At 41.1% G+C, this 25,657-nt stretch overlaps 1 protein-coding gene across 1 annotated transcript in view; it reads left to right on the forward strand.

The window, feature by feature from the left end:
• Positions 1–11,622: 11,622 nt before the first annotated feature.
• The window catches only part of hapln1b (hyaluronan and proteoglycan link protein 1b), a 144,342-nt gene continuing 130,307 nt past the window's right edge, over positions 11,623–25,657 (forward strand). Inside the window, exon 1 of the mRNA XM_034192372.1 lies at positions 11,623–11,748. The gene's annotated coding sequence lies outside the window, so the exon portion shown is untranslated. The remainder of the gene's footprint in view (positions 11,749–25,657) is intronic.

Genomic DNA, 25,657 nt, shown 5'->3' on the forward strand with positions numbered 1-25,657 from the left:
GCAGCCTGACCACAGCGAAAATTCTGCATGCACTAAAACCTCTACGGCGTGTCTGCGTGCTCCTAAATTCGTACTGAGGCAGTACTTACGACGTACGGATCTCCAAATTTAGCCCACGTTTTTGCAAGTAGACTGCACGCATGTGCAAGTATGGCGGGTTGTGACCACGGCTTAAGATTGAACTCTTTGGCACAAATGCCAGGCGTCATGTTTGGAGGAAACCAGGCACCATCCCTACAGTGAAGCCTGGTGGTGACAGTGTCATGCTGTGGGGATGTTTTTCAGCAGCAGGAACTGGGAGACTAGTTAGGATTGAGGGAAAGATGAATGCAGCAATGGACAGAGACATCCTGGATGAAAACCTGCTCCAGAGTGCTCTTGACCTCAGAGTGGGGCAACAGTAATAGTAAGCACACAGCCAAGATATCAAAGGAGTGGCTTCAGGACAAATCTGTGAATGTCCTTGAGTGGCCCAGCCAGAGCCCAGACCTGAATCCAACTGAACATCTCTGGAGAGATCTGAAAATGGCTGTGCACTGATGCTCCCTATCTAACCTGATGGAACTTGAGAGGCGCTGCAAAGAGGAATGGACAAAACTGCCCAAAGATAGGTGCTCCAAGCTTGTGGCATCGTATTCAAGAAGATTTGAGGCTGTAATTGCTGCCAATGGTACATAAAAAAGCATTGAGTGTGAATACAAATTTGCAAAAGTAAAAAACATTTTCATGTTATTATGGGGTGCTGTGAGTAGAATTTTGAGGGGAAAAAATGACTTTACTCCATTTTGGAATAAGTGCTGTGAATATTTTGTGGATGAACTGTAAATGGAGATGCAGATTGCAAATGTATTGGACAAACCTTCTGTGAAATCACCAATCGGTTTTCTGAAGAATAGGCTTGAAGCTTAAATGGGGCAGCTCCAAATGTCACCATATTGGCAGTACCTGACTCTGCTTACCTCCCAGCCAACCCATAACTTGGTAAAGACCAGCGTGAGGAATGAAGCCTGGACACGTACCTGATTAGTTATTAAAAAGGCTCAAGCTAAACGGGGTAATCTTGGTTGGGATGTTTTATGACATTTTTTTCTGAACTGAGTGGTGGTTTTTGTAATGGATGGCCTGGGTGTGGGTGCAAAAAAGGTAACTGGAATATTGCCTCAGTAACCGTGGAGTAACCTTACTGTCACATTAGCAACCAGCAACAGACGCAAAGCGACAATAGACAAAGGTTACTATGCCGCCACGTAGGCGGGGCCTCAATAGATAAGTCTATTTTATGTTGGGTGGCTGAGCAAAAAGGCAATGTGATGTCCGTTGGCTGCTCACGCGAACAAAATTACAAGATGGCAGAAAACACTGAACAGCTGTATTTCTGTATAAATATGATATGTTTGTCATTTTTCCCTCATATTATGTAAAGGTTATCAAGAAATAAACACTTCTAAATCTAAAAACACTGTTGTTGTTTCCAGGTAACACCTCTGAAGTGATTTATAAGACATCCGAGACATATAAGACTGGATTGTTAGCATGCTAACATAGCAATAGAGGGTTTTCATGCGACATATTGGTCACATGATTTTGCGCCCCGCTGCCATTGTGGATTACGACACGGTGGCCGCTGTGATACGCTACGTGCTTTTGGCAAACAATTGCAGAAGCTTCAACAATGGTCAACTTTTGTGCTGTCGTCGGTTGTTCAAGCAGAGGTGATACAAATGCAGAAGGTCGCTCATTTTGCAGGCTGCCAGCAGTTATTGTGCATCAAGCAACGGAGTGTTACGAGCTTTCTAAGTGACACACAGAGAGATCTGGATCAGCAGATCTAAAGGAAGCTTTAATATGGCCAAAACCAAGCAGACCACCCGTAAATCCAAATCCAAAGCTGCCCAGAAGAACGCTCTGGCTACCGTTGGTATGAAGAAGCCTCACTGTTATAGGCCCAGCACCGTGGCGCTGAGAGAGAAATCCACCGAGCTGCTGATCCGCAAGCTGCCCTTCCAGCGCCTGGTGAGAGAAATCACTCAGGACTTCAAGACTGACCTCCGCTTTCAGAGCTCCGCTGTGATGCTTTGCAGGAGGCCAGCAAGGCTGACCTTGTCAGCAGCTTGTGGATCAGCAGCTCAGTGGATTTCTGGTACCGACGGATCTCTCTCAGTGCCACAGTGCCGGGCCTGTAACGGTGAGGCTTCTTCACACCGACAGTAGCCAGAGCGCTCTTCCGGGCGGCTTTGGGAGCCATTTGCTTTCTCTGAGCTTTTCCTCTGGTGGATTTACAGGTGGTCTGCTTGGTTCTGGTCATATTAAGTTTACGCTGTGAAACTGCTGACCACTTCGTTACATCGTCATTAAATTCACTATCCAGTACAACATACGGATCCATTGAACCAACTGCTACACATCGATCACAATAAACAGCTTTATTTCGAGGGTTTAAAGCCTTGTACTAAGCTTTCATTCTCTCTATTTTCTTTCACGCACGAGCCGCGTAGTAATCCGCAATGGAGACGGTAACTAATCGTCACGTGATTGAAAACCCTCTATACAAGAATGTCACTGTGAAAGACGGACTGAAACAAATCAAGCAAAGTTTCTGTTAAGCAGTCAAGCATGAAGGAAAAACTCAGAGTGACGTCGGGTTTTTGAAATGTGCAATAAGAGTAAATGTGCAATTGATAGTGAGAAGTAATGTGACGTAGACAGCAGTATGTAAATAAGGATTTTACGCATATTAATGACCGTAAGCAGAAAATAAAATTAAATCAACCACCAAAATTAAATTATTGGACACATCTGCAAGGCACCTGTTTATCCAGATCTAATAAATATGGAAGACAACTCAGGACTCGAATTGCAGTATATTTTATTGGTTAATCTAATGCTGCCTATATTATGTTTACTGTCATTATTTCTCCAGCATCTGTCTCATCTATGAGTATATTTACTCTGCATTTAATCATTAGTGATTGATCTCTGCTCCCCTACACAGCATGTCTTATTCCTGGTTCTCTCCCTCAGCCCCAACCAGTCCCAGCAGAAGACTGCCCCTCCCTGAGCCTGGTTCTTCTGGAGGTTTCTTCCTGTTAAAAGAGAGTTTATCCTTCCCACTGTCGCCAAGTGCTTGCTCACAGGGGGTCGTTTTGACCGTTGGGGTTTTTCCGTAATTATTGTATGGCTTTGCCTTACAATATAAAGCGCCTTGGGGCAACTGTTTGTTGTGATTTGGCGCTATATAAATAAAATTGATTTGATTTGATTTAAAACTAATGACACTCAGTGCTGTTACTTCGTCCTGTAGCAGGTTGTTCCATGTATCCACCACTCTCATTTAAAACATGAATTTCCTGAAATCCAGACCTTCTTTTAAGTAACGTCTTGCTGTGACCCCTTGTCTTCTGATGGTAGATCAGGAGTGCATTCACTTGCACTATATGCTTTGCGCATTACGCATTAACTCTGCCATATCTGAGCATGTTAACTCAATGGCAATTTTTAAAAAAAAGCTCCTATTTCAGACATTTAATTCTTGTTTTATCCCCATTATTTTATCAAACTGGTGAATATTTAGAGTGCATTCTGCCGGTGGAATGTCTGCAACTGTGCGCACAGTCTGTGTGCATTCCCCCACAAACTGCTGTCATGAGTAATAAAACTAGCCAAACAGGCTTCAAGTGTTTATTTTTACTAGAAAGTTGGCCAATGTAACAAGGGGCGTGACTGTCTTTTGGAGCAGCAGCCTCAAGAGGCCCTTCAAAGAGCAGCAAGATTTTTGAACTTGAGTGTGGCCTTCATTTTTCAAGACTGCAGGTTACTGCTTGGATGCAATTTAAAAAACATTTTTTCTAATCACAGCCAGAGAAATCCTTCACAGGTGTCACAGGTGTCTTAGTGGCTTCCCTCATGTGTCTACTTCATGCATAAATTCTAGACACATTTACCATAGAGCTGATGTAAATGAAGTCCAAGATATATTCAGTCAGTTGGAATTGTTCATGTATCTGTCCTCTGACGTGTCAAAAGACAACTTGGTGTAAACGTGATGATTTGTATTAAAAATAATCCTTATATTTAGTATGTCCAGTTACTTATGGGCTCTGGAAATGCAGGTACTGTGTATAAAAATGATGGCTAATGCAGTATTTTTGTTCAATGCCTTGAAATGAAGTTGAAAGTCTACATGACAATAACATCTCGATTCATTTCAACACCATAGTGATGGTGCACACAAGCAACGTTACAACAATAAAAAAAATAGACACTTTTGGATCTGACTGTATTGTAATATTGATTTCTTATTGCCAATGTGTGTACTTATATATACTTGTATATGTACTTGCTTTGGCCTGCTGTATTTTGTGAGGCTGCACTGATTTTGGGTGTATCCTTTTTTTAGATTAGGACTGGAACGGACCACTGCACCGAAAACAACACGTGCTGACTCCAGAGAGTAAAACGAAACCAGAATTAAGGGGAGGGACAGCATAAATCAGATGTCAGAGAGCAAGAGGTAAGCAATGGAATGAGAGGAGTGTTACAGTAATCGATTCTCGGGCGAATTTGTTGAAGATTTCAGGCAGTGTGGTGTTTGTCTGAAAATCCAAATCACTGCTGAAACCAACAGCTGAGGGCTGTTCCTCATTAGACAACAACAAGGGCTTTCACCAGTGTAAACAAGGGACAGTGTTCCTGTGGAACATCTCACATCCATCTTCCAGACCACAGCCATACACTGGATTCGTCACTGATAAGTGGATTCGGCAGAACTAAATCTGTCCGACAAACTGAGTCTAACCGAGTCAAACTCGTACAGGTAAAAGTCATCCACCTTTTATGTGTTGGTGAAGTTTTAATCATATTGTGCAGGAGATTCACTGCAAAAACTGATATCCAAGTAAAAAAAAAAAGACTTATTTAAAGAAAATATGACTTAATTTTTGTCTAAACAGAAAACTAATCTTGTCAAGCATTTTTTTTACATAGGAAAAAATGTCTTATTTTGGGACAATGTATCTCACTTTTTCTTAATAGGTTTTTCCACCTAATATCAAGGTGTATTTAACCAGTAACAAGGAAAAGCAATGGATTTCAAATCATCCAAGCAAAGGAACAAGATTGTTTTCCTTATTTTAAGACAGAGGCTAATCTTAAAATAAGAATTCTGTCTAGTTTCAAAGCTAGAGTTGGTAGTCCTGGAGAGCTAGCAAGAGAGCGAGGAAGATTTGAAAGTAGCACCTCCTCTAGGTTCCACCCCCTCCCCCGTCAGTGCTCCGTCCAAAGCCATGCCCCACCCCAACATATACTCAACAAAAATATAAACGCAACACTTTTGGTTTTGCTCCCATTTTGTATGAGATTAACTCAACGATCTAAAACTTTTTCCACATACACAATATCACCATTTCCCTCAAATACTGTGCACAAACCAGTCTAAATCTGTGATAGTGAGCACTTCTCCTTTGCTGAGATAATCCATCCCACCTCACAGGTGTGTCATATCAGGATGCTGATTAGACACCATGATTAGTGCACAGGTGTGCCTTAGACTGCCCACAATAAAAGGCCACTCTGAAAGGTGCAGTTTTGTTTTATTGGGGGGGGATACCAGTCAGTATCTGGTGTGACCACCATTTGCCTCATGCAGTGCAACACATCTCCTTCGCATCATCCGTGAAGAGAACACCTCTCCAACGTGCCAAACGGCAGCAAATGTGAGCATTTGCCCACTCAAATCGGTTACAACGACGAACTGGAGTCAGGTCGAGACCCCGATGAGGATGACGAGCATGCAGATGAGCTTCCCTGAGACAGTTTCTGACAGTTTGTGCAGAAATTCTTTGGTTATGCAAACCGATTGTTCCAGTAGCTGTCCGAGTGGATGGTCTCAGATGATCTTGGAGGTGAACATGCTGGATGTGGAGGTCCTGGGCTGGTGTAGTTACACGTGGTCTGCGGTTGTGAGGCTGGTTGGATGTACTGCCAAATTCTCTGAAACGCCTTTGGAGACGGCTTATGGTAGAGAAATGAACATTCAATACACGAGCAACAGTTCTGGTTGACATTCCTGCTGTCAGCATGCCAATTGCACGCTCCCTCAAATCTTGCGACATCTGTGGCATTGTGCTGTGTGATAAAACTGCACCTTTCAGAGTGGCCTTTTATTGTGGGCAGTCTAAGGCACACCTGTGCACTAATCATGGTGTCTAATCAGCATCTTGATATGGCACACCTGTGAGGTGGGATGGATTATCTCAACAAAGGAGAAGTGCTCACTATCACAGATTCAGACTGGTTTGTGAACAATATTTGAGAGAAATGGTAATATTGTATATGTGGAAAAAGTTTTAGATCTTTGAGTTCATCTCATACAAAATGGGAGCAAAACCAAAAGTGTTGCGTTTATATTTTTGTAGAGGTCGGCGATACCAGGAATTTTGGTATTGATCAATACCAAGTAAACACAGCCCCAGTATCACCGATATCGATACTGATACTTTTCATATTTAAGCTTCATAGATCCAAAGGATCCAAAAGACCTAGGATAGAATTTCGCCAAACATTGTATGTGACAACAAAATACTTTATTATCACAGTCAACATTTTTGTTTAAAAAATATCACTCAACACAACTTAAAACAAAATCTCCTGAGGTAGAGGGCTGACTCGAGGAGAGCACTGAGTGGGCGCGCCAGGCTGAACCTACCTGTATGGCTGTTGGCTGGCGCCGCTGAGCCACGTGACGGCACAACAACAAAAGGCCAGAGGGGGGGGAGGGTGTGCTGCTCTGTGTTGTGTGACACAGCGCAACGCTGCTCTTACAGACAGAGAGTAGACTTTGATGAATCTGTGTGCACAGCAATCAGTGCGTGCGGGAGAGGAAAAAAAGCTTGAGTATCGATCTTTTTACACGAGGATCGTTCAATAGCAATACCAGCGTTGGTATCGATATTAAGATCGATCCGTCCACCTCTAGACTAAAGGCCCCCTGATAGGAGCATGCCTTAGCATGCACATCGTCGTGATGATCCCACCCACTGTATTCACAGCTGGACGCCGTTCTTTGTTCTACTGGCTACCACACGCTCTGTGCTGGACACTGTGTATATAAAATAGTCGGATTAATCATTTTCTCTGCAAACTGGCAGTTGAAAACGGCTGTAGTCACTTCTTAAATCACAGAGGAATGCTCCAGCTTCAACCGTTCGCGCACGCGTGACTAACCATCTGCAGAAAGCATTTTGAACTGTCTAAAAAGGCAATTATTTGTCATGTTTACATTGTCATGGCTTGGTAAAAACAGTTGTGTGTTCTTTCCTTCTTGTGTGCAGTTGTTAAAGTATGTATGTTTATAACAGATTTAACTTCTTGTTATAATGTTCAGACGAGCTGCACTCTGATGCAATCCGCTGACGTCACCACTCGCCCTGTTTACTTCTTTACTCCACTTGACGAGCTGCACATCTTGTTGGCGATTAGATCGCGCCATGTAGCACACGTAGCACACAGCTGAAGCATTCCTCTGTCATTCAGGAAGTGATTACAGCAGTTTTCAAAGGCCAATGGCATAACCAATCGGGCATAAATCAGGTAGAATTGGTAGTAAAAGTAGTGCTGTAGAACAATTTGAGCAATTGGAAAAGAAAGATAAAATAAAGACAAATTGTGATCCAAAAGAGAGAAAGTAGGTGAAAGTAGACAATTGGGTTTAATATAGTAATCAGGAGTAGAAATGTCTTTCTGATTCATCTTCACTACATACAACCTATGAAAAGTACAGCTGTGGTGAGCTTCCTTCTTGGTTCTCTGTATTGGGGTCCACTGTCAAAGCCATTAAAATAACTAAGTAAAGTCTGGGAGCATGTGCTGGTACTGCACTTCACCGCATCTACAACACCATGGAACTGCCTTAGGTTTTGGATAGCAACCGCCAAGGCAGACAACCGGTCCATCCCCACATCTCAAAAATAAATAACTGTCTGCTGCAGGCAGGTGAAACCACTGCATCTCCTTGGCTTTCTTCAGCTACTAGAGTCTTCATCACTCAGGCACCTGTGTGCTCAATCATGCACAGAAGACTGCAGCACATGGCCAGAATTTCTTGGCTATTGCTGCTCCACAATGCAAGTGATACTCCTCATCTTAGTCTCTTCAAGAATTCGTCCTTTGACAGAGTCATTCCAGTGGTACCCAAGGATCCTTCAAAAAGACCTAGTACCAAAGACATCCACTTGTCGCCTGATGTCACTAGTTAGCACCCAAATCTCACAACCATACAGCAAGCCAGGTAGCACCAAGACCCTACACACTCTGACCTTTGTTCTTCTGCAAATGTAGCTGCATTGTCAAAGACCCCTGTCCAGCGACCACATACAGATTCACTTCTGATGGTTGTGTCCAGGAAGTCATTAAAGCAATGAATTTTGGTCTTGAGCCAGGACACCTGCAAACTCAGACAGTCCAATTCCAAAGACACAAAAACAAAGCTTGCAGCAACATCTATGATGTCAAGGTCAACCTTTCCTCACCAACAAAAATGCCTACTAACTAAGCTGATCAGGTAAATACGTATGATCAAGTCAGTTATGCATTTCAATTTTACCCGATGGCCATCAAACATGGCCATTGGATGTTGTTAAGGCTTTGCGGCCGTCTGTCCATCCATCCATCCATCCATCCATCCATCCATCCATCCATCCATCCGTGTACAGCATAGGTCCAGTCCTATTACTCCCAGAGTCTTCCAAATTCACAGGGAACGTTCTTGGGACACAGACATTGGACAAGTTCAAAGATGGCTAACCTTGACATATTTTAAGAGGCTAAAAAGTCACATTCTGTACCTAATTTTAAGGTATGATCTCGCTGACATTAGCATGATGATGTCACTTCCTGGTTTTGCAAGTTGCTAACTTCGCTTCGTTTTTGGCAGGAAATATCACCTCATATATTATGTAAAAGCAAGTGAGACAAACACTTCCAAAACTGAAATCTCTGTTTTTTTAACCTGATAACACCTCTGAAAGGATTTACAAAACATTTAGTGGACATCACTTCCTGGGCTTGTTAGCTGCTAAGTTTACTTCGTTTTTAGCTACAAATAACACCTTTCTCAGATATTATGTACAACCTAGTGAAAAATAAACACTTCTACAAACCCTGGCAAAAATTATGGAATCACCGGCCTCGGAGGATGTTCATTCAGTTGTTTAATTTTGTAGAAAAAACGCAGATCACAGACATGACACAAAACTAAAGTCATTTCAAATGGCAACTATCTGGCTTTAAGAAACACTATAAGAAATCAAGAAAAAAAGATTGTGGCAGTCAGTAACGGTTACTTTTTTAGACCAAGCAGAGGAAAAAAATATGGAAATCACTCAATTCTGAGGAAAAAAATTATGGAATCACCCTGTAAATTTTCAGCCCCAAAACTAACACCTGCATCATATCAGATCTGCTCGTTAGTCTGCATCTAAAAAGGAGTGAACACACCTTGGAGAGCTGTTGCACCAAGTGGACTGACATGAATCATGGCTCCAACACGAGAGATGTCAATTGAAACAAAGGAGAGGATTATCAAACTCTTAAAAGAGAGTAAATCATCATGCAATGTTGCAAAAGATGTTGGTTGTTCACAGTCAGCTGTGTCTAAACTCTGGAGCAAATACAAACAACATGGGAAGGTTGTTAAAGGCAAACATACTGGTAGACCAAGGAAGACATATCAAAGCGTCAAGACAGAAAACTTAAAGCAATATGTCTCAAAAATCGAAAAATGTACAACAAAACAAATGAGGAACGAATGGCAGGAAACTGGAGTCAACGTCTGTGACCGAACTGTAAGAAACCGCCTAAAGGAAATGGGATTTACATACAGAAAAGCTAAACAAAAGGCATCATTAACACCTAAACAGAAAAAAACAAGGTTACAATGGGCTAAGGAAAAGCAATTGTGGACTGTGGATGACTGGATGAAAGTCATATTCAGTGATGAATCTCGAATCTGCATTGGGCAAGGTGATGATGCTGGAACTTTTGTTTGGTGCCTTTCCAATGAGATTTATAAAGATGACTGCCTGAAGAGAACATGTAAATTTCCACAGTCATTAATGATATGGGGCTGCATGTCAGGTAAAGGCACTGGGGAGATGGCTGTCATTACATCATCAATAAATGCACAAGTTTATGTTGATATTTTGGACACTTTTCTTATCCCATCAATTGAAAGGATGTTTGGGGATGATGAAATCATTTTTCAAGATGATAATGCATCTTGCCATAGAGCAAAAACTGCAAAAACATTCCTTGCAAAAAGACACATAGGGTCAATGTCATGACACAGGGTCAATGTCAATGAGCAGATCTGATTTGATGCAGGTGTTAATTTGGGGGATGAAAATTTACAGGGTGATTCCATAATTTTTTCCTCAGAATTGAGTGATTCCATATTTTTTTTTCCTCTGCTTGGTCTAAAAAAGTAACCTTTACTGACTGCCACAATCTTTTTTTCCCGATTTCTTATAGTGTTTCTTAAAGCCAGAAAGTTGCCATTTGAAATGACTTTAGTTTTGTGTCATGTCTGTGATCTGCTTTTTTTCTACAAAATTAAAACAACTGAATGAACATCCTCCGAGGCCGGTGATTCCATAATTTTTGCCAGGGGTTGTAAAACTGAAAATGCTGTTTTTGGAAACTAATAACACCACTGAACTGATTTACAAGACAATTTGCGGACGTTAGTGTGCACAAATAACTTACGTTAACTCAAAGCTAACTTCCTACTGAGTTCAATTTTTGTCATTAATATCTGAAAATGCACAGAGGGTGATCTACAAATATTCCGCTTTTCTCAAAAGCTCATATATGCGCACACGCAAGGCCTCCTGCGGACACTTAAAACGTAAATATTATTTTTGATTGATAGAGGGGCTTTATTGAACATATACAAATTGTACGTAAGACAATGGGACCTTCACAATAAATGAAACAAATGCAAATGATAAAGAACACAACGCTCATACAGTCGACATTATTTTAGCATTGCGTATATTTTAGCGTGAACATCAATCCAAAAAGCAGTTTTGTTTAGCTCCTGTAATACCCCTTGGACCTGTATGCCACCTACTGAATGCTGCCACCCGCTGAATGTTGATGGATGTTGGGAATTAGGAGCAGGTGTGGTTGAAGTTATATGTATCTTGCATCTTGAGCCTTAAAGAATAGTTTGAGTGTAACATCTGCATTGTTACTTTTCTTTAACACATGCATCTGCAATATTTTCAGCATTGTTTAGAACAGCCTGGTGGTTTCTGACCCACACTGTGCTGGGAAACAACTTAAAAAAAATATTTGTTGTACTGTTGAGCAACAGATTATCTCTGTGGTAGATGCGTGTTAATGGGTGTGGATACAAAAACACAACATTCCACTTCCAGTTCAGTGCGCTCGCGACTCTACGCGTGCACGTGCAGATCTGTGACGACGCATCTTCATTCAAGCTGCAGTAAAGGACGTGCACGCACCCCCGTGAGTCTGGAGTAAAACAAACTGCACATGCTTCTGCAAAATCGCCCGCAGGTTTGCGTAAATTTTTTTGGACCTGCGTCTTGCCCACGCACACACGAGGCAGTGCGCGCTGCTACGGCACCACGACTCCTTTTGTCTTGGATTCTCTGTCATCATTATATTTGTATTTTATTTTATTTTCCGTGAGTAGAGTTTCTTGGCGGATTGTCCACGCACACTGAGGTAAAGTGACTTTTTTATTAGTTAACGCACAGAATGTTTGACAATAAACTTCACATTTATTGTCCTCTGTGTGTGCTCAAGTGATGGGCACATATTTACTGACGTCAGTCTGAACATATTTTTTAATTAATGCTCCAAAATGTTTTATTGCACCAGTGATAAATTACTAAAGACAAAAAAACAAAAAAACACAAAAGTTATCACTCGCATGACTGCGCCACTGCGGGATTGGAGTCATTTCACTTGATAATTTATTTGCATTTATTTATTCATTCTTTCACTTTGCTGTTACAATCTGTCCAGAATTTAAGAAGGACGTGCACGCAGGGATGTGCGCGCATTCCTCCACCCTGATCCAACAGCCCTTTGTTGACAGTTTTCTTTTATTTCTGTTTTTCATTGTGAGAGGGTTTAGTCATTTGAGATTAATATTCTGGCATCTTAGCTGCTGCTCTTTGATCTCTGATCATTGGTTTTGCTCTTGAGCAATAAGCTTTTATCATTCTTGGTGAGTTTGATTTTTGATTACTTATGTTTTAACCTGATCTTTGATCCTCATATTACAGCTTTGATCCTTGTTGGTGATGTTTTGATGACTTATCTTTGTGATCTTTCATCTAGATCACTGAGCTTTGATCCTGATTACAGAGCTGGTATCCTTGTTGGTGAGGTGTTGTTTGCAGGGGCGTAGGTTTGCATATGGACCATAGGGACAAGTCACAACCAATATTTTGGGATGGCAAAATAGTCCCTACCAATATTTAGCATTTTTGTTTATATAACAAAATCATTCACTATTTTTCTGCGAACTCGATACTATAATTTTAGTCGTCACGTTTTGTGTTTTCGATGTGCCAGAGTGACAGGGTTACCCATGTTGCAATTTCATTAGCTCACGTTATTCTCACATGGACGTAAACAAAGCGCATGTCGTGGCAGGCAGTGCTTCATTTGTAAAGTGGGAGGTCCCGGAGCACAGAGGATGGGTGGCTCCGGTGCAGTGTTGCCAGATGTACGATAATTATCGTATTTGTACGATAGTTGTGCCCTCTGTACGATGTACGATCAATAATGGGAAAAAATCCAATATGTACGATAATTTCAGTTGGTTGCCCAAACACGCATCTCTCTCTGACACCCAAGAATCATTTTGCAGGCGCTGCACTCAGTCGGCATCAAAGACACACCACACACAGGGCTGCTGCTGCTGGCTTTCGGCGACCGTCATTTGAAAGCCCGCCCCCTCTCATACAGAGTAATGAGTTCCATCCAATCTGTGCCGTGACAGGAAGATTCCCCAGCCAACTTTTTTTTCTTTTCGAAACTTTATTTCAACAAATGCAATAACAAACTAACAAAACACAAGAGCAAAGAGATATACGAGGTCTATTAGAAAAGTATCCGACCTTATTATTTTTTTCAAAAACCATATGGATTTGAATCACGTGTGATTACATCAGACATGCTTGAACCCTCGTGGGCATGCAAGAGTTTTTTCACGCCTGTCGGTTACGTCATTCGCCTGTGGGCAGTCTTTGAGTGAGGAGTCGTCCACCCGCTTGTCGATTTTTTTCATTGTTTAGGAATGGCTCAGAGACTGTTGCTTTGTTTGATAAAATTTTTTTCAAAACTGTAAGGCACAACTGAGTGGACACCATTCAATAAATTCAGCTGGTTTTCGGTAAAAATTTTAACGGCTGATGAGAGATTTTGGTCTGGTAGTGTCGCTTTAAGGACGGTCCACGGCGCCTGATGGCGATCTGCGCTTCGAGGCGGCAGCGTCTCGCCATTTCAAGTTGAAAACTTCCACATTTCAGGCTCTGTTGACGCAGTAAGTCGTCAGAGAACAGAGAACTTTCAGAAGAAGTCGGCATGAGGAGTTTATTCGGACATTCCATTGTTAACGGTCATTTTGTAACGAAAGAACGTGCGGGCAGAGTCGCATGTCGGGCCGGACCCGAACGCGGGGGGTCGCGGCAGGAAAAACACCTCCGTTGGAAATCTTAACGGGCAAGTTGGAACATGCCCAAGCTGTTAAACAATTTCTCAGTTACTCACTTGTTGAAAGCCATTAAAAGCCGCCTGAATTCTACAAATGGTTTTCAACACGGAGGTGTTTTTCCTGTCGCGGCGCACACAGATTTGCCGAGTCGTCACGGAAACGACTCGGCGAATTTGCGCGTACGTCTTTCATTAAAAAAATGTCCTTAAACAGTGGAATGTCTGCATAAATTCCTCATGCCGGCCTCTTCTGAATCTTCTCTGTTCTCTCACGATGTCCTGGATGAATTAAGCCTTAAATTAGGATGTTTTCAGCTCGAAACAGGCCGACGACAGCGCCTGGAAGCGCTGCAGGACGTCCCACTCCGTGGGAAGTCCTTACACCGACAGAAACACCCCATAATCTCTCATCAGCCGTTAAACTTTTCACAGAAAACCAGCTTAATTTCTCGAATAGTGTCCACTCGGATATTCCTCACAGGTCCAGAAAAATTTTTGATAAAGCAACGCGCGCCGTCTGGAGCAGCGTGTGAAAAAAAGGAATTCAGCCGAGAGGGCGGGACCACATAACACTCAAGGCCTGCCCACAGGGAAATGACGTCACCGACACGCGTGAAAAAACTCACGCATGCGCACGAGGGTTCAAGCATGATTGGTGTAATCGCATGTCATTCAAATCCATATAGTTAAAAAAATAAAATAAAAGGGTCGGTTTATTATCTAAGAGACCTCGTATGCGTTTTGTTTGTGTACGATAATTTCTCCCAAAATACAATCATTTTGAGGTTTTGGTACGATAGTTTCATATTTCATATCTGGCAACACTGCTCCGGTGCAGAAAAGCAAGAAGGGCGGGGGGCTGGAGAACAATGCTGTGCGCCACATTTAAAATAAACTGCACACCCACACAAACACGCACACACACCTTCACAAATGACACTAACATCCTGCCTTTTCCTCAAAAATTACTACATTTATGTTTGCTGTCTGTCTCTGTCTCTGTCACTTTTGCGCTCTTTTTCATACTTTCCCTCGTTTCAAAAGTCACCGAACGCACTGTTGGAAAGCATGGGTTCTTGGCTTGCTGTCAAATTTTTCAGAGTGAGGGCTTATATGAGAACTTACGGTAATGAGAATCAGGGGCGCACTAGTTTTTTTTATTTTTTATTATTATTATTTTTTTTTTTTCTCAGCGGCGCACTAGTGTGAAACTTCCGTGTTTTTCCTCTGCGTTATGACATGACAGGCTTACGTTTACCGTAATACACCATATATATCATTGGAAATCTTTTTTTTTTTTTGGCAAATTAGGTTGCTAGATACCTACAACTGCATTATTGATCAATCAATCAATCAATCAATTTTTTTTATATAGCGCCAAATCACAACAGACAGTTGCCCCAAGGCGCTTTATATTGTAAGGCAAGGCCATACAATAATTATGTAAAACCCCAACGGTCAAAACGACCCCCTGTGAGCAAGCACTTGGCTACAGTGGGAAGGAAAAACTCCCTTTTAACAGGAAGAAACCTCCAGCAGAACCAGGCTCAGGGAGGGGCAGTCTTCTGCTGGGACTGGTTGGGGCTGAGGGAGAGAACCAGGAAAAAGACATGCTGTGGAGGGGAGCAGAGATCGATCACTAATGATTAAATGCAGAGTGGTGCATACAGAGCAAAAAGAGAAAGAAACAGTGCATCATGGGAACCCCCCAGCAGTCTACGTCTATAGCAGCATAACTAAGGGATGATTCAGGGTCACCTGATCCAGCCCTAACTATAAGCTTTAGCAAAAAGGAAAGTTTTAAGCCTAATCTTAAAAGTAGAGAGGGTGTCTGTCTCCCTGATCTGAATTGGGAGCTGGTTCCACAGGAGAGGAGCCTGAAAGCTGAAGGCTCTGCCTCCCATTCTACTCTTACAAACCCTAGGAACTACAAGTAAGCCTGCAGTCTGAGAGCGAAGCGCTCTATTGGGGTGATATGGTACTACGAGGTCCCTAAGATAAGATGGGACCTGATTATTCAAAACCTTATAAGTAAGAAGAAGAATTTTAAATTCTATTCTAGAATTAACAGGAAGCCAATGAAGAGAGGCCAATATGGGTGAGATATGCTCTCTCCTTCTAGTCCCTGTCAGTACTCTAGCTGCAGCATTTTGAATTAACTGAAGGCTTTTTAGGGAACTTTTAGGACAACCTGATAATAATGAATTACAATAGTCCAGCCTAGAGGAAATAAATGCATGAATTAGTTTTTCAGCATCACTCTGAGACAAGACCTTTCTGATTTTAGAGATATTGCGTAAATGCAAAAAAGCAGTCCTACATATTTGTTTAATATGCGCTTTGAATGACATATCCTGATCAAAAATGACTCCAAGATTTCTCACAGTATTACTAGAGGTCAGGGTAATGCCATCCAGAGTAAGGATCTGGTTAGACACCATGTTTCTAAGATTTGTGGGGCCAAGTACAATAACTTCAGTTTTATCTGAGTTTAAAAGCAGGAAATTAGAGGTCATCCATGTCTTTATGTCTGTAAGACAATCCTGCAGTTTAGCTAATTGGTGTGTGTCCTCTGGCTTCATGGATAGATAAAGCTGGGTATCATCTGCGTAACAATGAAAATTTAAGCAATACCGTCTAATAATACTGCCTAAGGGAAGCATGTATAAAGTGAATAAAATTGGTCCTAGCACAGAACCTTGTGGAACTCCATAATTAACTTTAGTCTGTGAAGAAGATTCCCCATTTACATGAACAATTGTAATCTATTAGACAAATATGATTCAAACCACCGCAGCGCAGTGCCTTTAATACCTATGGCATGCTCCAATCTCTGTAATAAAATTTTATGGTCAACAGTATCAAATGCAGCACTGAGGTCTAACAGAACAAGCACAGAGATGAGTCCACTGTCCGAGGCCATAAGAAGATCATTTGTAACCTTCACTAATGCTGTTTCTGTACTATGATGAATTCTAAAACCTGACTGAAACTCTTCAAATAGACCATTCCTCTGCAGATGATCAGTTAGCTGTTTTACAACTACCCTTTCAAGAATTTTTGAGAGAAAAGGAAGGTTGGAGATTGGCCTATAATTAGCTAAGATAGCTGGGTCAAGTGATGGCTTTTTAAGTAATGGTTTAATTACTGCCACCTTAAAAGCCTGTGGTACATAGCCAACTAACAAAGATAGATTGATCATATTTAAGATCGAAGCATTAAATAATGGTAGGGCTTCCTTGAGCAGCCTGGTAGGAATGGGGTCTAATAAACATGTTGATGGTTTGGATGAAGTAACTAATGAAAATAACTCAGACAGAACAATCTGAGAGAAAGAGTCTAACCAAATACCGGCATCACTGAAAGCAGCCAAAGATAACGATACGTCTTTGGGATGGTTATGAGTAATTTTTTCTCTAATAGTTAAAATTTTGTTAGCAAAGAAAGTCATGAAGTCATTACTAGTTAAAGTTAATGGAATACTCAGCTCAATAGAGCTCTGACTCTTTGTCAGCCTGGCTACAGTGCTGAAAAGAAACCTGGGGTTGTTCTTATTTTCTTCAATTAGTGATGAGTAGAAAGATGTCCTAGCTTTACGGAGGGCTTTTTTTTATAGAGCAACAGACTCTTTTTCCAGGCTAAGTGAAGATCTTCTAAATTAGTGAGACGCCATTTCCTCTCCAACTTACGGGTTATCTGCTTTAAGCTACGAGTTTGTGAGTTATACCACGGAGTCAGACACTTCTGATTTAAAGCTCTCTTTTTCAGAGGAGCTACAGCATCCAAAGTTGTCTTCAATTGATGAAGAGAATAGATTATACATCTTGGTTGCAAAAACTTTTTTTTTTTTTTTTGTTAGCTCCACAAGTATTTTTTTGTTGTCTTGTTCTCTCAGGTGTAGGCCTATAGAATAGATTAGTGATTTTGGGTGCAATTTTGTTATTTAAGCTATTTGTTTGTTTGCCTACACACTTAATAATGTAAATAAAGTGTTAAATATTAATAAAGTGTCGTCATATGTTATGTATTATGCTGTACTTGTGCGTCTAATGGTGTGAGTGGGTTAGGGGGTGGTGGTGGGCAGGGGGGCCGGGGGGGTATTGTCCCTACCAAAGCTGAGACCAAACCTACGCCCTTGGTTGTTTGTGATTACTTATCTTTTAACATGATCTTTGAGCCTGATCACTGAGCTTTTATCCTTGTTGGTGAGGTGTTGTTTGTGATTACTTATCTTTTAACATGATCTTTGATCCTGATCACTGAGCTTTTATCCTTGTGGGTGAGTTTGATCCTGATTACTGAGCTAAATATGATCTTTGATCCTGATGACTGAGCTTTTATCCCTGTTGGGGATGTTTGATTCCGATTACTTATCTTTTAACTCAATCTTTGATGCTGGTCACTACGTTTTGAACCTGTTCATCATGTTTTATTCCCTTGTAGGTGAAGTTTGATATGGATTACTTTGAACCAAATCACATATCTTTTAACCTGATCTTTGATCAGGATCACAGAGCTTTGCCTCTTGGAGGTGACTGATCACATGTCTTTTAATCTGTTATTTGAGCCTGATTAAACAGCTTTGATCATGATCACTAACTTTTATACTTGTTGGTGATGTTTGATTGTGATTGCTTATCTTTTAACCTCTTTGATCCTGATCACAGAGCTTTGAACCCGCTGAACAAGTTTTAATCCTTGTAGGTGACGTTTGAGCTTGATTACTTTGAACCAAGTCACATATCTTGTAGCCTGAACTTTGCTCCTATATTACAGAGCTTTGATTCTTGGAGATCACTGAAGACTTATCTTTATCTGTTATTTGAGCCGTATCACACAGTTTTGATCTTGCAGCCGGTCTGCTCCCATCAGATCTTAGAAGCTAAACACTGCGGGTCCTGGTTAGTACTTGGATGGGAGACCTCTTTGGAACGCCAGCAGCTGTGTGTTTCTCCAGGTAAAACTGGAATTGCACCAGGATGGGCATCTGGTGTAAAACTTGTGCCAAATACCAGTGTGGATCTGTCTGTATCTGCTGTGGCAATGATGAACAAAGTAGGAGCAGCCAAAGGGACAACAACACAGCTTTGATCATGATGAAAGCTGCATTGTCTCTTGTTGATGACATATGATCCTGATCATGTATCTTTTAACCCAATGCTAATCTTTGATCTTTATTGTGAACTTTGATTCTGATCACTCATCTTTGATCCTTGATCAGAGATGAAGGGTGTTATGTTTTTGCCACTTTGACTTGCTTTGATCCTGTAATCATGATTGAAGAAGGTAGGATCAAGTGAGGCATCATGGGTAAATGTACTGACATCCATTGAATTTTCACTTTGTAATGAAAAGGGGGAAACAAGCTTTTTCCTGACTTAAAGTTAAAGAAAAAATGAAAACAATTTGAAATGCTTATTTTGCTAATTTAAAAAAAAATACTGAATGAAAAACAGCCTGGTTTGTATCTCCAGTTGGCCTGGAATGGGGATGTAGACTTGTACTCAGTGTGTGTCTGCATGCACATCTCTCACACGCTTTGTGTGCACATGATAATGAACAAAATTTATCTGATTCCCACAACATTTGAGCTGGACATCCTAAATGAGTGCATGTTGAATATGTATGAATTTGATCACGAGGGAGCCTCACCAAGAGACCCTCTAAGGACCGCCCACTTTACTGCACAGATGGTTTTTGTTTGTTTTTTTGGCTGCTTCCAGCCTGTGGTTGCTCTGGGTCTCTCTGCAGATTGAGATTGGGCACAGGTTTAATGCTGGCTGCCCTTCCTCAGACAGGTCCACTTCTACATGGAGAAACCTGCTCACAGCTCCTGTCCAAAGTGCACTCCCCAACCAAAAACGTAAGTCTTTTCTTAAAAAGAAGAGCTGAAAGTTCAGCTACAGTTTTCCAGAAGGTACATCTGAGATGAAAGCTTGGATATGATGTTTTGGTGAAAGGAAATCCTCCTCTTTACCTCATCATCATGAAGCTGTAAAACTGGTGATACAAACAGCCCAGTCTCTCTTTTTTTGTGCTCCTTTGACAAAATGAGTCAAATTTTCGCGACTGGGTTTTTTTTAAACTCACTATTACTAACCCTACTCCTTCCCCCTAGGGATGGGCGATATGGCCAAAAATCCATATCACGATACACACTGCAACCTCTTGCGATAACGATATCATGATACATAAATTATATAATAAGTCATTTCAGAACAGGTTACATAGACCCTGAGAAAAGCCAAATGGCTAAATATATTGAAAGAAAGCTAGAACATAGAATGTAGGCATACAACATTTCTTATGCCCCACTGTAATAATACAGAAAGCTGTAGACAATGTTGATATAAATAAAAACAAAAGGTGTCTTTTTAAAGAATGGACACTGTACTGAAAATCCTTTCAACAGTTAAATTTTGTTACCTGAACTGGTACTGTGAAGTAGGTTAATACTTCCAGTATTAGGAATAGCCTTTTTAAATGGATCAGTGTAGTGCACATATACTTCAAATGAAACCATTAAAGTGCAAAATGAAAACAATTGGAATACTTAAAGTATAAGGCACATATGTAAACTAAACAGCATTTTTTTCAAGTATAAAGGTTTCTTTGCAGTAGTGCCATACCATAAAGTGCAAACAGTATAGAAGGCATAAAGTGGCAAAGAACAGAAAATTTGGTGTCTTCTCTGTAAAAAAGTAAAAAAAAAAAAACACTGAAATCCTTAAGACCATATGCATAATATAAGTTTCACACCACCTTTAAAACTTTTGATCTCAGCTGTTGTATAGTAAGATACAACATAACAACATAAATGGTAAAGCCGGGAACTCACTGAGACTTGTTTACATCATTTGACATTTGTTACGCTCTAAAGATTATTCGCCAGAAATACAAGCTTGTCTACAGTCTCTGGCTTCAACAGAGATCGGTGGCATGTAACTATATTGCCCCCTGTGCTAAATGCCCTTTCAGAAGGGGCACTTGTGGCCGGGATACAGAGATATTTCTGGGCCAGTCTTGCCACCCTGGGAAAAGTAACTTGGTGCAGCCGCCACCAGCCCAGGGGGTCAGTCTCTCCATCAATCGGCATGGTCCTCAAGTAACTTTTTAGCTCCTCTTCGATGGCCTCCGTCAGTGAGAGCACCTGTGCCATCAGAGGCCTTTTTGAAAAAGCTTCCCAGGCTCCGTCTGACTTTCTTCGATTCTGTCAACAGCAACTTCAGCAGCTTCAACACCAGCAGCTGCAGCTTCTATGCGGCTCTGTGACCATTACAGCTTTCACCGCCAACAGTGACTGAATTTCTGCTACTGCTCTGGTCTTGATGAACATCTTGCAGTCATCAGCTATATATGTATCTTTAAACCGTGGGTCAACCAGTGAGGCCATATCAAGCAGGTCAACAGTTTCTGGGTCTGAGTACTTCTCATTTAAGTACTCTAGGATGAGCCTTTTCATGTCCTTGGTCAGCTCTGCATCATCATCAGCTGCAGTAAGAACAGTGTTATTGAAAAGGTGGAGAATGGGTTTAATGTATGACACGCTGACATACTGTTCCCCAGACAGCGCATCTGAACTCAAGCAGTGGGCCAAGGGTCTTGCTCATGCATTCCAGGACATCTGTATCTTGCCACGTGGGTACCAGGTGTCTAGTTTTCTTGTCTGCTTTCAGTACCTGTGATAGGGCCTTCTCTTGCTCAAGCACCGTCTGGATCATCATCTGTCGTGACCCCCACCTTGTGGGCGTTTCTGTGATGAGACGCTGTAAGGGAAGATTGTGCTCAACCTGGGCTTTCTTCAGTGCTTTTCTTCTTTTCCAAGAGTGGGAAAAGGAACTTACAATCTTCTTGCATAAGGCAACAGCACGGTCGATTCAGTCCTTCACACTTTTTTCTGTTGATAAGATATTATTTGTTAATTAAATCTCACTCTCCATCTCTCATGCATGCACACACCCGCATACCCACACACTTAACACAAATATAAAGCATTTGCTATATACTACATCTCTAAACACAAATGCAACATTACTATGCCGTATTACATGCACATTTAACTGTTTTACGACAACAAACGCATGACAGCTGCAACTGTTTATTGCTAACATTAACATTGAAAATGCCATAGACATGCTAACATGTTAGCATCGGTCCCGTTTTTAAGTTATAAAATACATCTATTAACTGTTTCAGAAGACCATAACAGGTCACTTTAACATAAAAAGGTAAATAATACTCACAGCCATATGCTCTTTAGGGTTTTAGTGGGGGAAAACGAAAGGAAGAAAAAAAAAAAAAACAATCAACGAAGCAATGATCGAAGCACTGGTTCGATCTGCGAATCACTGCTTCGATTGGTTCAAGCTTCAAAGCAAAGCTGCGCTGCAGAAAAGTTGATTACAGACCCGCTGCAGGGTCTGTAATCAATGTAGAGAAATTATAATTTTCCTGACAAACACCCGCCAAAACAACGGACACTCTGAAGGACCGATAAGGGAATCATTAAGTAAAAAGGTTATTGATGTTGGTGGATCGAATTATTTCTTAACGATACCCGAAAGGAACCGGTTCTCGATACCCATCCCTACTACAGCAGGATGTTAAAATATTATAACATTATGCACTAAATACATAACCTACCGATGGCGAGGTGCAGCCTATGTCCAAAGCATTGCAGCCTGGTCCAGTCATTCAGAGACACTGCTTTGACCACGTTCGCGCCATTATCAGTGGTGATGCACACTTGGCTTTCTTCCTTAAAACCCCATGACTCGAGCGCGTCTTTGAGTCCTTGTGCTATCTCCTCGGCCGTATGTTCAGGAGGGAAGTACGACATCTGCAAACACCGGCTCCCAAGATTCCAATTGTCCGTTATATAGTGAATGGTCAGGCTGAGGAAAGGGTCCATGGTTCGGCTTGACCAAAGGTCCGCTGTAGTGGCAAAGTACTTCAAACCACAAAGCTCTCTTTCAACCTTTTTGCGAAGCTCGGAATATAATCTTGGCATCTCTGTTTCTGTAAAGTATTTGCAGCTTGGCAGCTTGTATCGTGGCTCAATAGCTCCGATCATGGTTTTAAAGCCGCGTCTCTACGGTTTGAAAGGGTACCATGTCCTTACACAAGTAAGCAGTTATAGCCCTCATAATGTCGTTCAATCGTGGGCTTTTCCGATTGTAAGGAGTACCTTTTGAAAATGATTGTTCAATGGAGGACTGGTTCAGTATCTGTTTCTGTCCCATGTTCTTGTGACTGTAGCTTGGGGCCGCCTGCATTCGCTGGCACTCTTGGTATTCAATGCCGTGTTTTGCTTTGAGGTGGTAGAACAGATTAGTTGTATTGCCGGTCTTAGCTAAAACTGTTGCCCCACACATTCTGCAGAGTATTGTTTTCTGCTCTTCGGACGGTTTAAATCCAAACCAATTCCAAATAATGGAAGTTGCACTGGTCTTTTTCACGAGTTCTTGTCGCTCTGTTTCGCCTTCCCGCCATGTTGTTTGATGCATGCAGCAGCGGGTCGCGGGTAGTTTACGTCATCAACATGCGTTACCGCGATAGAGCATGTAATTAAAATCTCTATCATAGACCATTTTTATATAGTTTATATCGTGCATTACTACTTCCCCCCCACCCTAACCTTAACCACCCCCGACCCGCCCGCTTCACTTTTAATTTCATGCAGCCATCACGGAATGAATTAGAATTCGTGCTGCTGTGACGAAAATGAGGCACTTTTCATCACAATATCACGAACCAATAGATTAATGTATATTTTGTGTTGCTGAATCACGATTTGCCGTGAGACCAGGTTGAAAATTTCTCATACTTTAGGTTGTTTTTTTTAAGATTCTAAGGCTCACTATAATGCAGTTAATGCATTACTCCTTCATGGGGAGCCTTAGAACTTTTCAGCCTACCCTCGTATAGTAACACTTCCTGGTATCGTAACCAAGTGTTACGATACCAAAAGTATCGTAACACTTGGTATTTCACACATTTTAATTTGTTTATACCATTTCAAGTATAAAAAAAAAAATACAAGACATACAAAAAAATTAAAATTTCTAAAATTATCCTCCTTAAACTCAAAGAAAATCTCTACAACTTGATATAAATTAATTAAAAATATAAAAGCCAAGATGATGGGTTGCGTAAGTAATGGAACACTTTGGTATAATACCTGTAAATAATCAGTTTTCTTCAGATACATGAACATTTCCAGGTCACTGAATACTGGACTTTATTCATATCAGTTATGAGGAAATACAAACAATATGGTACTCTGTGGTAAATCTGTGTGGAGAGTAGACAGTTTTCAAAAACTGAGTGCAAGAAGGAGAAGAGTGAGGAAAGTCACCAAGACAACCCAGAAGAAGTTACAGGCTTCTCTGACTGTGACTGAGAAATTGTGCATAGTGCATGTTTTGCATTAGGTCATGGTTGGTTGTTGGCGGAGGGTTAGTAATAGTCAGTAAAAAAAAAAAAAAAAACACGTCACGAAAATGTCTCATTTCTTCACGGGAGCATGAAAAAAAAACCGTGAGACTGGGCTGTGTGTTTTACAATCATTTTGCATGATTATTTGCAACTGTGTTTGTGTGTTATTCTACTGGCCAGTACACTTACCAAGAAATTATTATCATCATCATCATTATGGAATAAAAATAGCTCATATTCACTTTTGTTGGAACTGGTTTTGTGTTGACATGCCACTAAAAAGGAGATGGTGGAGGGGCATCAAACTACTAAAATGGTTTTAAATATTTTTCACCTGGGTGACGGCGGTTACTTCTGCTCCTAATAAGAAAATTCTAAAGAATTATAAGTGTGGAGGTCTGGTTAGGTCAGCAACTTAGCTGGTTCTGGTTATTTCCAAATACAGTAACCGGGGGAAAAAAAAAAAAAACTGATTCAGTTCTCAAGGTCAGAGGCCAAAGGTCAAAGTCAGGAAAAATCCCTATCATTTAACATTGAACAAATTTTCAAAAATTTATAACTGTCAAAAAGATCAAATTTTATTCATGTTTGAAAGCGTTATGTAGTATGTCTCCTTGATTTCCTGACAAAGTTTGATCTGGATCTGATCCAGATTATAGATTTCGTGACCATTTAAATTTAACATTCAAAACCCCATTTAATGTATATTTTACATTAATCAAACGTGCCCCAATCACTCTCATATTTTAAAGTGAGGTGCAGACTGGCACTCACTATCACCTGATAAAGTTTGATCCGGATCGTGCATTTTGTGGACATTTGAATTTAATATTGAAAAGCCCATTTGGTGCACATTTTGCATTATATCTCAATCAAAATCGCCTCAATCACGCTCATTTTTCTGTTATGGATTTACCTTCACAATCAATTTCCAGTTTTATGCCTGTTTCCCGTGATCATGATCGTCACTGGGGTTTTTTTAAATGCTTATTGCAAAGAGTTTTTTTTCCTCACAACAAGCAAGTTTCATAAGTCCGCGTACTCTGATTTGTGTGTTACAGATACAAATCAGTTTCCTAGGATCCACGCAACTTACCCCTGTAAAGCTTGTCGTAAAGAAAAAAACGTTTTGTGATAAGGATTTAAAAAAACCTCAGTGACGATCACAGTCTACACTAACCCCCCCGCCCATGATGAAATCTGCGAATCTCATGGATTCAAAGTTTTCATAGCCCTGAGTTTATAACCGCTAATGGATAGTTTCTGCCGAGTGCAGATAAAATTACTTATCACTATGCTTACTCCATGTTCCTGCCACGGTGCCGTGATGCGGACCACATCTGTCCAAGATCCGTGCCAGATATGGGCTGTAAATGGTTGGTCTTTTGCCGATCCGGTTCAGATCTGTTCCAGAACTGTAAAGTGGAGCTGTGCCGGATCTGTTTTCAGGATTGGTACCAGATGTTGGACT

Source organism: Thalassophryne amazonica, chromosome 17, assembly GCF_902500255.1.
Source record: "Thalassophryne amazonica chromosome 17, fThaAma1.1, whole genome shotgun sequence".
In the NCBI taxonomy this organism is placed as follows: domain Eukaryota; kingdom Metazoa; phylum Chordata; class Actinopteri; order Batrachoidiformes; family Batrachoididae; genus Thalassophryne; species Thalassophryne amazonica.